Source organism: Octodon degus, unplaced genomic scaffold (assembly GCF_000260255.1).
Source record: "Octodon degus isolate 3935 unplaced genomic scaffold, OctDeg1.0 scaffold00121, whole genome shotgun sequence".
In the NCBI taxonomy this organism is placed as follows: Eukaryota; Metazoa; Chordata; class Mammalia; order Rodentia; family Octodontidae; genus Octodon; species Octodon degus.
The window spans coordinates 4,149,442-4,159,539 of NW_004524697.1; the positions used below are offsets into that span (position 1 = coordinate 4,149,442).

Below are 10,098 nucleotides of genomic sequence, written 5' to 3' on the forward strand. Positions count from 1 at the left end.
TTTCAAAAACCTTCCCAGTAAGGGGGCCGATCTGATAGCTCAAGGGACTAAAGCTCCTGCTTAGGCAGAGTGCAGGGGCTGGGGTTCCATCTCTGGGCCTGCCCTGCTGGCCCCACCTGCAGGGCGTGTTGAGAGGGCTATTGAGACTGAGCATGGTGGCGCGCATGTAATCCCAGCACTTCAGAGACTGAAAACAGGAGAATCACTAAGAGTCCGATCTACATACTGTTCTGCTATTGCTCCTTAGCCCAGCAAGAAAGACCTGGCTTCCTTAAGACACCAGAGAATTGTCACTTTTCTGATTTTCTTGGTGGAAGTTTCCTCAGGCTTGATAAAACATAAGGGACCCTTTGAAAAGAATTCTGAGGCCAACAGTGAGTTCTCCAGGAGACTTGCCCCTTGCCAGCGGCTCGTTGTGGTAGGGAGAGTGCAGGGTGTTGCTGGCCTGGTGGACGTCTCCATCCTTGGGACCCGCAGGAAGCTGCAGCTCTGCCCCTGCCAGCCTGCTCTCTGGCCAGTCCAAGCCCTCGACCCCACAGCTGATTCTCCGGCAGCCAACTGATGTCTGAGGAATGTCGAAACAGGGTCATTAGCTCTTCTCCAGAGAAGTTCTTCCTGTCATTCACAATAAAAGAACCTCAACTCCACATCCTTTCTCAAACAGAGGCATGCATTATCCAGACAAATTGCCCCAGAGATGGTTTTATTCTAAACATTCAGTGGCTGACTCTGCGTAGTTATTTAATACTCATCTGAGCCCCGGTTCATTTCTTTCATGAGGTTATTTTTTTGACATCTCAGTCACTCCAACGCTTCCCTGCTGCTTCCTCTAGGACTTTAAAAAATTATTTTAAGGAAAATGAAGCATGGTTGTTCTCCTATCTCCCACCAGATACCTCGCCAACATATCTTTTATAATAATCTTCAAAACTCCTCTTTACAGTCTCCCAAGAGCTGGGATTATAAGTGCGTGCCACCATGCCTAGTCTCAATCACAATCTCAGAGTGCCTGGGGGCTGGGCCGGAACTGCAGACCTGGAGATCGAATCCCTGCCCTCTCTTCTTTATGAGGAGGGCAGAGAAACGGTTTTTCCTTTTTTGTGTGGTTACTAGACCTTTAAGAAGAATTAAAAGGCCTGATCACTTAAGTTTACCTATTGGATTTGAGGTACAATATTTAGATTTTGATCTGATAAGGAGTTTTTGCATTTGCTGCATAGTTCAACCATAAAATATGAACATATGCAGCATGGATTATTGTAAAATAAGCATGTTATAATCTCCATAGCAATTTAACTCTGTCATAGAAATTTGAGTAACAATCCAGAAAAGTGAAACTCTTTTTTTTTCAATATGTTCTCTTTTATGTATCCAAGTGTGTACAATAACTTGAAAACATTTGAAAAACATAATGTGGAAGATATACCATGAAAGGATGCAGTGTAATGTATATTTTTTTAAAGAAAAAATTTAAATTAATGTTTATTTTTGAAGACAGAGATAATGTAGAAAGAACCTTCAAAAATTTTTTTGTGTTTGTTTTTAGCAAAAAGGTTACAAACCTAAGAACCAGAAGAAATTCTAAGCTCTTCCTTTTGCCACTATTAAAAATTACTGAACCAAACTGAGCACACTGAGATATTGTTATGCTGAAAAGAATTTTAATTAAACCTTCAGCATTTTTCAGAGGAAAGCACGATAGCCCAGTCATATCCATACCAAGTGTTTGAAGTGAGCCTGGGGAGGCAGCTTCAGTCCCTGCCGAGAGGCTAGGGGCCACAGCTAATCCAGGAGCAGAACATCTTGCCAGAGGGGCACAACAGGTTCATTTCCAAGGGCTGAAGCAGGAAAAAGCTGAGCACAGCAGCCAGACCCAAACCAGGCACAACTGGATGAATTCAGACTTCATAGATCTGCATTTGGTAAGCTGAGACACTTTGCTAGACCCAGATCTAAAAAAGTATGACTGAGAGAAAGGGCAAAAGGTAACTGGGGTGAACTAATCTGCCTGGAAAACACCAGGTACATCAAGGGGAGGCGATCAGACAGAACTTAGTGGAACTAACTTAAATACAAATTCCCAATTTAATATCTGCTTAGCTATACAGGGATAATGACTACTCTTACTGTTTGTCTGTTTGCTGTCACTGCGTAGTTCAAGCTGGTTTTGGACTCACTCTGTAGCCTTAGGTGGACCTCAGAATTGCAGCAATCCTCCTGCTTCAGCCTCCTGAGTGCTGGGACTCAGATGTGTGTCACCATGCCTGGCTTGGTTACTTTTTTTTATTGTACTTTTTAGGGAAGGGTCTACAGGGTGTTCAGTTCTCACTACTAGATCAGACTTGTAGTGATCCGTCTGTTTACAGCCTCCCAAGAGCTGGGATTACAGGAGCACGCCACCATGCCTAGTCTCAATCACCATCTCAGTGCACCCCGGGGGCTGGGCCAGCACTGCAGGTCTGGGGATCGAACCCCTGGTCCTTGCCTTTGGTTAGATTCTAGGCACAGGAAATTAATGTTGCTTTTCTCAGAACAAAAGTTAAGAACAAGTATGACCTGGAATAGAAGAGTTGATAAACTGGAAAACAAAGTTAAATAAATTATTTAACCAAGCTATGCCTTCTTCTGATTTTCAACACTATTTTAGAGTAGTATGAAATTCACTGATGGCTCAGCGAAAGGGAGAAGAGTACATTACATTATTAATATGCTACTCAGTGCCAGGCACTTGAGGTAGGAGTTCTGACCTATTTATTTTACTTTGCTTTGAGGGATGTTTTTTGTTTCGTTTTGCTCTGATTTTGGTACTGGGGAGTAAACTCAGGACTGTCACACATGCTAGGAAGATGCTACACTTGTTACTACTTGAGAAATTTAAGTGATATCATTATGCTACCTATTCTTGGTCTTCCAGCACATGATTCGGCTTTAGATTAGAGTTTCATAGCAACGATTAGCTCTTAAGTATTTATTGCCTTGAGTTATACTCATGAATTTAACAGGGTTGGGGTTTTGTCACTTCTAACAGTGTTTATTGATGGTTAATGCTTTCTAAATGCATCCAACATGAACAAAATCATCTTTTAAAATATATTCTAAATAGTGAGTCTATTGATCAAGCCAATGGCTTGTGTGGGCTCCAGGTCATCAGCACTAACAGCACCTAGAAAGTTGTTTAAAAATATAAATTCCTGGGCCCCACCCCAGTGTAAAAGAATCAGAAATTTAGGAGGGTGCAGCCCAGCTGTCTGTGTTTTAACAATTCCTCAATATTCTTTAATGCTACAGTTTAATAAGCACTGACCTAATAAAAACTAGAGATGTACTGAAAGAAAATGTTCTTGGACATGTTTCTGTCAGTGTAAATTTAGCTTTGACTTATAACTGGCCACTTCTCTGCACATCTGCAGCATGTATTGTGGACAACACAACCATTTTGGGAGCACACTTACATTTACTAGTGGCAAGAAATTCACGGCTGTGGCATAAAGACATTTATTATCTCTGTCATTGTAGAACTACCTGTATCTAGTGGTCTTACCCACTAATTCTGATTTGGCAAAATTATAGTAAATGGTAGTGCTTGGATTTAAATCTTTATATCTTCCCTTGCATTTCCTGGGTTGAGATCTTAGTTCAACACCCAAGATGTTTATATTAATGGGAGGAGCCTTTGGGAGTGGAGTAGGACAGAGGGCAAAGCCCTCATAATTTGGATGTGCACTCTTGGGAAAAGACCCTGGAGCATTTCCTGCCAATGAGGACACAACAGGAGGAAGCTGATTATAAACAACAAACTGAGTCCTCCTCATCAGACACTGAATGCACTTGTTCCTTGATCTTGGGCTTTCAAACCTCCAGAACTGTGGGGGACAGGTTTCTGTTTACTATATGCTACTCTGTTGTTTAGCAGTGTGAACAGAGGAAGACCCTGTATCTGGTAATCTACATGTAAAATAAGTACCCTGACGGAGAAAATCTTCCAGAGAGGGAAGTTGCATCCATACATGCAGTCTCGAGTGTCTAAGAGCTACTCCAAAGAGAACCTTTCAGAAATAAGGATAGTAAAAGAAGGCCAGATTGGAGCCTTGCTGCAAGGTGAATGAATGCAAGCTCTTGGCTTTGCAGCTGTTTTCCCTGCCCCGTGGAGTGAGCTCGTTCATAATCACACAGTGCACAGTATTTGCTTTAGAATTTATCATTGACAGCTATGCAAATAGCTTTCGTTGATCACTTCTTTTCCTAAAAGTACCCTGGAAATCTCATTAAGAGGGATTAATCCTGGATTCAGTTTTTGTGTTCTTACTTTAATAAGCTTGTGGGAAACCCAATAAAAACAAATAGGAGCAGAGAAAAATAAACATAATTAAGAGGTTAAAAACAAAAGTCACAGAGGAGTAGGGAATAATGCTGTTCTCAAGTAGTTCGATGCACTTCATATTTGATTGGGCTGTTGATAAATAACCCTGTGGTGAGGCATGAAGTACCACGGAGAAGGGAAGGAGCAGAGAACTAAGTATCAGAAGGTCTGAGTTATAGCCCTGCTGCTGCTAACACGCCCTGCGACCTTGCGTGACCACAGCTGCACCTTCACTCTGAGTCTTTTAGTTGCTTCGTAAGGATGGTGATGTTGTCTGCTACAGAGGTGGTTAAAAGGGAGAAAAAGACAATGTTTATAAAATTGCTTTGAACAAAAGCTATAATGAATGAAATATATACATCTAAAAAATTGTAACATTTAGGGCCTGCCAAATAGCTCAGAGGATTAAAGCACCTGTTTAAGCAAACTCAGGGGCTGGGAGTTCAATCCCTGGGCCTGCTCTGCCAGCCCTGCCCCCAGGGCGCACTGAGGTGGTTATTGAGACACTCCAAATTGCTCAGTGCAACAGGGTGAAACAACCAACCCCAGTCCTGAATCTTCTTGCTGCTTCCAATCCTATTGGCAGGGAAGGGTGTGGTGGCATGCACCTGTAACCCGAGCGCTTGGGAAGCTGTAAATAGGAGGATCACAATGAATCTGATCTATGCAGTTAAATACTGTACACTCTGTCCTAAATATAAAAATAAAAACAAAAATAAAAATAAAAAATATAACATTTAGAGCATATAATGTGGCTAATAGTTCATACTGAAGATCCTGATTATAGCTTGAAATAATTTGAAAAATAAGTAATTTTGAGCAAAGTTTTAATTATGCAAATCAGTTTAAATTAGAATGATATAAACTCAGCAAACAGATTTAGGTGGATATAAGAACTCTCTACCATTATGTCTTCTATTTAGCAAATTATAAAGAACTATATGAACGTAATTGATAGTCATAAATCAACTGGGTTTAATCCAATCCTATTGTAGGGAAGGGATGTAACTAGCCGATTTCTTATAGGAATTGATAAACAAATGATATTTTAACTTAGAGAAATTACAAGGTGAACAGGCAGATGGATTGTAAATAGGACAATCATATAATTTGTTTTCTAAATCAGAACACTGGGCTGGGGAGATGGCTCAGTGGAATAAGCGCTTCCCTGGCAAGTGCAAGGTCCTGAGTTCAATCCCTGGTTCTGCCAAAAACAAAAACAAAACCCAAATAAATCAGGGCACTTTTAAGGCAAAGGGTAAAAAGGGGGGTACTATTAATTGTATGGGACAATAGACATAATCCAAGGCTGCCCCTGGTAAATCAGGGCAAGTGTAATTTAATTATAAACAGTCCCCACTTCACGGTGAATGATGCCAGGGTAAAATCATGAACAAGAAGATTCAGGACTGGGGTTGGTTGTTCCACCCTGTTGCACTGAGCAGATTGGAGAGTGTGTTACGCAGTGAGTTGAAGGGGGCAACTTCTGGCAGAAGGGATGCAAGTGCGCTTCCCAGCTTCTCTGAAGTGAAGCATCAAACATGGAGCTAAGCTGCGTTTTTGCTGAGAGGCTGCAGCACCTTGCACACCAGCGTGGTAAGTCAAGTGCTGAGACCAGTGACTGTGAGGAAAAGCTTGAGGCCAGCGTCAAGCTTACCAAATAGAGTTGCAAACAGCTCCCAGCTCTGCAAAGACTATGCACATAAATCAAAGAAAGAGCAATCTTCCAATGTCAGCCATGCAGGGAAGACTGGCCACTTGTCACACTTCAGTGTCCTCAGCCACACTTTCACACGTGGAGAGTAATTACAGTTAGTAATGTCATCTGAGAGTAATGGCGGCGAGGACAGAACCAATGAGATGAATGCAGAGGATCACACACACCCATGGTTAGAGATACAATTGACCTTTTGCCCAGGATCATAAAGATCATAATGATCGTAAGGATCATAAGGAAATCATTCAAAAATATTTTCTCTTCGAGGTGTTCCTCCTCTTGGTTTATACAAACTGTCTTATTTCCAGCATCTTCCCAGCACCTTTTTATGAAAGTATATTGTAACCAGCCTTATATTCCTTCCAGGGTAAGACACCTAAAGATTTTAAGTGAGTTCCTAGGGGTAAGTTCCTAATATTATTAGGGTGAGAAAGAAAAAGCTTGTTGCTCCATAGGGGAGTACCAGGGAAATACCCATCCTTGGGAAAGATTCTGTAACATTTAAAACAGGAAGTTAAAAGTAGATCTGGCATAGTGTTATTATCCACTGTCTTATGAGTGCTCAGCTCTGTGAAGTCACATGGTGGCAGGTGTGATGATGGCCTTTCATGATGGCTAGACAACTGGTTTTGCAATTGAAAGGTCATTGGAATTTTGAAGGGTCTGCCATTAACTTTGTAGTGCTGATCTTTCTAATGAAATATATCTCTTTGCTGTTTCCTGATAGAGATAGAAAAAGACTGAAATAGAAGTTTTCATGTGAGAACAGAAGCATAAAGTATATATTTACTAACATTTTGACTGCTCCTTTCCCTAAACCATACAACTGTCATTAAAGGAAATGGTGTCAAGTGGTGGCATTAGTCTTGTGGGTTTTGCAAGAAATGTGAGAACAATTGATCTACCACTGTTTTCATGACTGTAAGTCCATTTGCATAATGTGTTATTCGTTTATTATGTAAAGTTCCGTGTTATCAATTTACAAAATAATCCTGGAACTCGCGTCATTCACTGAGGGTTCTGATACAGGAAGACATTTAAAAAACCATAGTAAATATTTTTTAGTAAAATATTTTAAAGTAAATAATGAGAGACATAGAAGCCAGTTCGTTACTGTTGCCATGGTGGTAATCACCCTTGGAAAATGTACAAATCCTGCAGTTGTTTACAGTATAGGATTTTTCTCTATAAATATTCAAAAAGGCTCAAAAATTAATTCTGTTTTAAGAAAACTTTGTCAAAACTATTTCTTATTGTGGAGAAGTAGCAGTTTCTATGGCCAGATTTACTTTATAATATTTTCCCTCTGATTTTGATAAAAGGATAGACGAGTATTCTACTTTTCCATTCTTGAAGCATGTTATTTTCAGGAATGAGACTTTCTGAGGACTGCTCAGCTTCCTTTGTCAATTAAAAATGCAAATATTTGTAGCTTTATACTTTTCAGAATGGTAGTGATAGTTTAAGCAAATGGAGTCTCAACCTGTAGTGGTACCAGAAATGCCTCCTTAAAGGTGCTTGTGTTAGGTTACACCTTTCTGCTTAGAGGAAGCTTTTCTAGGTTTGCTTTTATTCTGTTTATGTGCTCCTCATGTACATAATTTTCATGATGGCTTGTTAGTTTGAAGTTTCAATTTTGGATTTATTATATCAAGCACACATTCATTTTTTAAAAAAAATCTATTTCTAATGTTAGTTTTCTTACCCAGAGAATAGGCGATCGATCTTGGTTGACAAGTGTATGTCACACTAAAATGATGCAAAATCTAGACTTTCTCAAAGGATATTCCCCGGTTAGCCAATCATGATTTTAGCATCCTAAATGATGAGGAAAAATCTTAACTTTTTAGGGTGCAGAACTCAAGGTTGTCTCTTTGGTACAAATGTAAATAACAGTCCACTGTCTAATGACAAAATGTGAATTTTTATAAGCCCATCTAATTCTCCAGGTAGTATGCTAGCTGCACACTTGAGATAAATCTTCCCTGACTCTTTAGAAATGCTCAACACACAGGTTAATTTCTCACTATTGATTTTCTCCACTACGCATCTTGAATGCTTCAAGATCTCTTGCCCTACACCGAATATCTTGGACACAGCCAATAAAAAGAGAGTAAATCTTCAAAGGAATGCTTAAGGAAATCAGTGGGTAGTGAAGTAACTCTTCCTCTACTATTAGTAGGGCAGTTAAACTGTACATTTTGATTAGGTTCTGAGGCAAGAACAAAATCACAAACATTTACAAGGAGCTTCATATATTAAGGTTTCTAGACATGAAGGCTATTTGGGGGACATCACCAAGCAAGCATAGTATTCTTATACGTTGTGAGAGAATTTCAACTTAAATTGGAGTAATAATCTGAACTGTCTTGGACAACAAAATGAGAAAGTATATTGCAGGAGACGCAACAAGACTAAAGGTCAAAAAACCCATCAGTCCCATCAGGAATTGGGCCTCTGTAGGCTTTTGTTGTTTCTCTAAAAAGCAAAACAAAACAAAGGGGTTAGATCTTGGGAGTCTTTCAGGTTCTAATGCTAAGCAGTCTATATCTAAGACAATATTAACAAGAAAGTCAGGTTAAAAGAAAAACAAGATAAAAGTGTTCTTACATCTGAAAGAACTTTAGAAAAATAGAATAAACACGGATATTTCCTGTAGAGATGCATCTTAAAATCTGTACATTATTCCCCCAACTTATCATTATTGAAAAGTAAACACTTCTTTTAAAGATTAAATACTCCATTTAGTTTTTGAGTCATTCTTTTCTTCTGAAATATTGCCCCATTCACAGAAAATGCATCAGAAGCACTTTATTAGTGGTAATACCTTTTAAGGGCTTCCAAATAAAACAATAACATCATTAATATCAACAATATAAAAAACAAATGTAAAAATCCCCAAATAATTAAATAAAACCACTTCTAAATTCTCAGCACTGATTAAATAGAATTGAAGCAAACAAAGACATTTTCCTATGTCATTTGGAATGTGGATCTATTTGGGTTTAAGACTCTCCTAAACAAGTTATGTCAATTTCACTCCACTTCCTTCCTTAGTAAAAATTATGACGGGACAAACATCAGACTTTTGAAATTCTAAAAATAATAGAAAAGTAAAAATTGATATCCTGGGGAAGTCTCTTCCCTAAATTTCTATGGTTTTGCTGCTTCTGTGAAATCTTTCTTTGGAGTTACTTGATATCATAGTGTTTTTTTTTTTTTTTTTTTTAAACTGGATTCATACAAGGGGACTGAATCAGACTCTCAACTAATTGATGGGACGTGGACTTTTGTGAACAATAACTTTTCTGCTTTAAAAGGAAAAATGACAAATGTCAGTGAAAGAATGGGAAGGCTGGATGTCCCTTTTATTATGTCACTTAAGTCATTAGAGTATGGCACCCTTGTTTAAAAATAAAACAAACCGGAATGGTATGAGCACTCTAAAATCATCTGCAGCACTTTTAAGGGTTAAACCTGCTTAACTCATTCTTAGTCAGAGAATGGCGCCGAAGAGGACAGCTCACCCTAAGTGTGGCCAGCTCTAGGCTTGTGGTACCGCAGGCTGTCAGAGCAGTCATGCGCTCTAATTCCACCCCCCTCCCGCCCGCCCGGTTAATAGGATCCATTCATAGCTACTCACTACTGCAGGATTTGACCTGAGAAACGCTAGGATTTATTAACTCAACAGTTGTTGTGAGAAGTCCCTAGATAATCTTCCCCCTTGGCCAGCAAGGGACTGCTAGTCTCGAGTTCTCAGAAGCAGCTGGTGAGGTTCTTAGCCAAGTTCTTTAGAAGCAGGAAGTTCTCGAGGACAACCTACTCTGACGTGGCATTTATAAATCTTTAAACCAGGCTTCCTGGATCTAGGATATGTTATTCCTGACTCCTTTGACCCAGATGCTGGCTGACATTTAGTTCACAATCTGTAGATTGTCTTTTCTTTCTTTCTTTCTTTCTTTCTTTCTTTCTTTCTTTCTTTCTTTCTTTCTTTCTTTCTTTCTTTCTTTCCTTTCTTTCT

At 39.4% G+C, this 10,098-nt stretch overlaps 1 protein-coding gene across 1 annotated transcript in view; it reads right to left on the minus strand.

The window, feature by feature from the left end:
* Positions 1-10,098, minus strand: part of Galntl6 (polypeptide N-acetylgalactosaminyltransferase like 6) — a 1,205,609-nt gene that overhangs the window by 3,842 nt on the left and 1,191,669 nt on the right. The window lies entirely within an intron of this gene.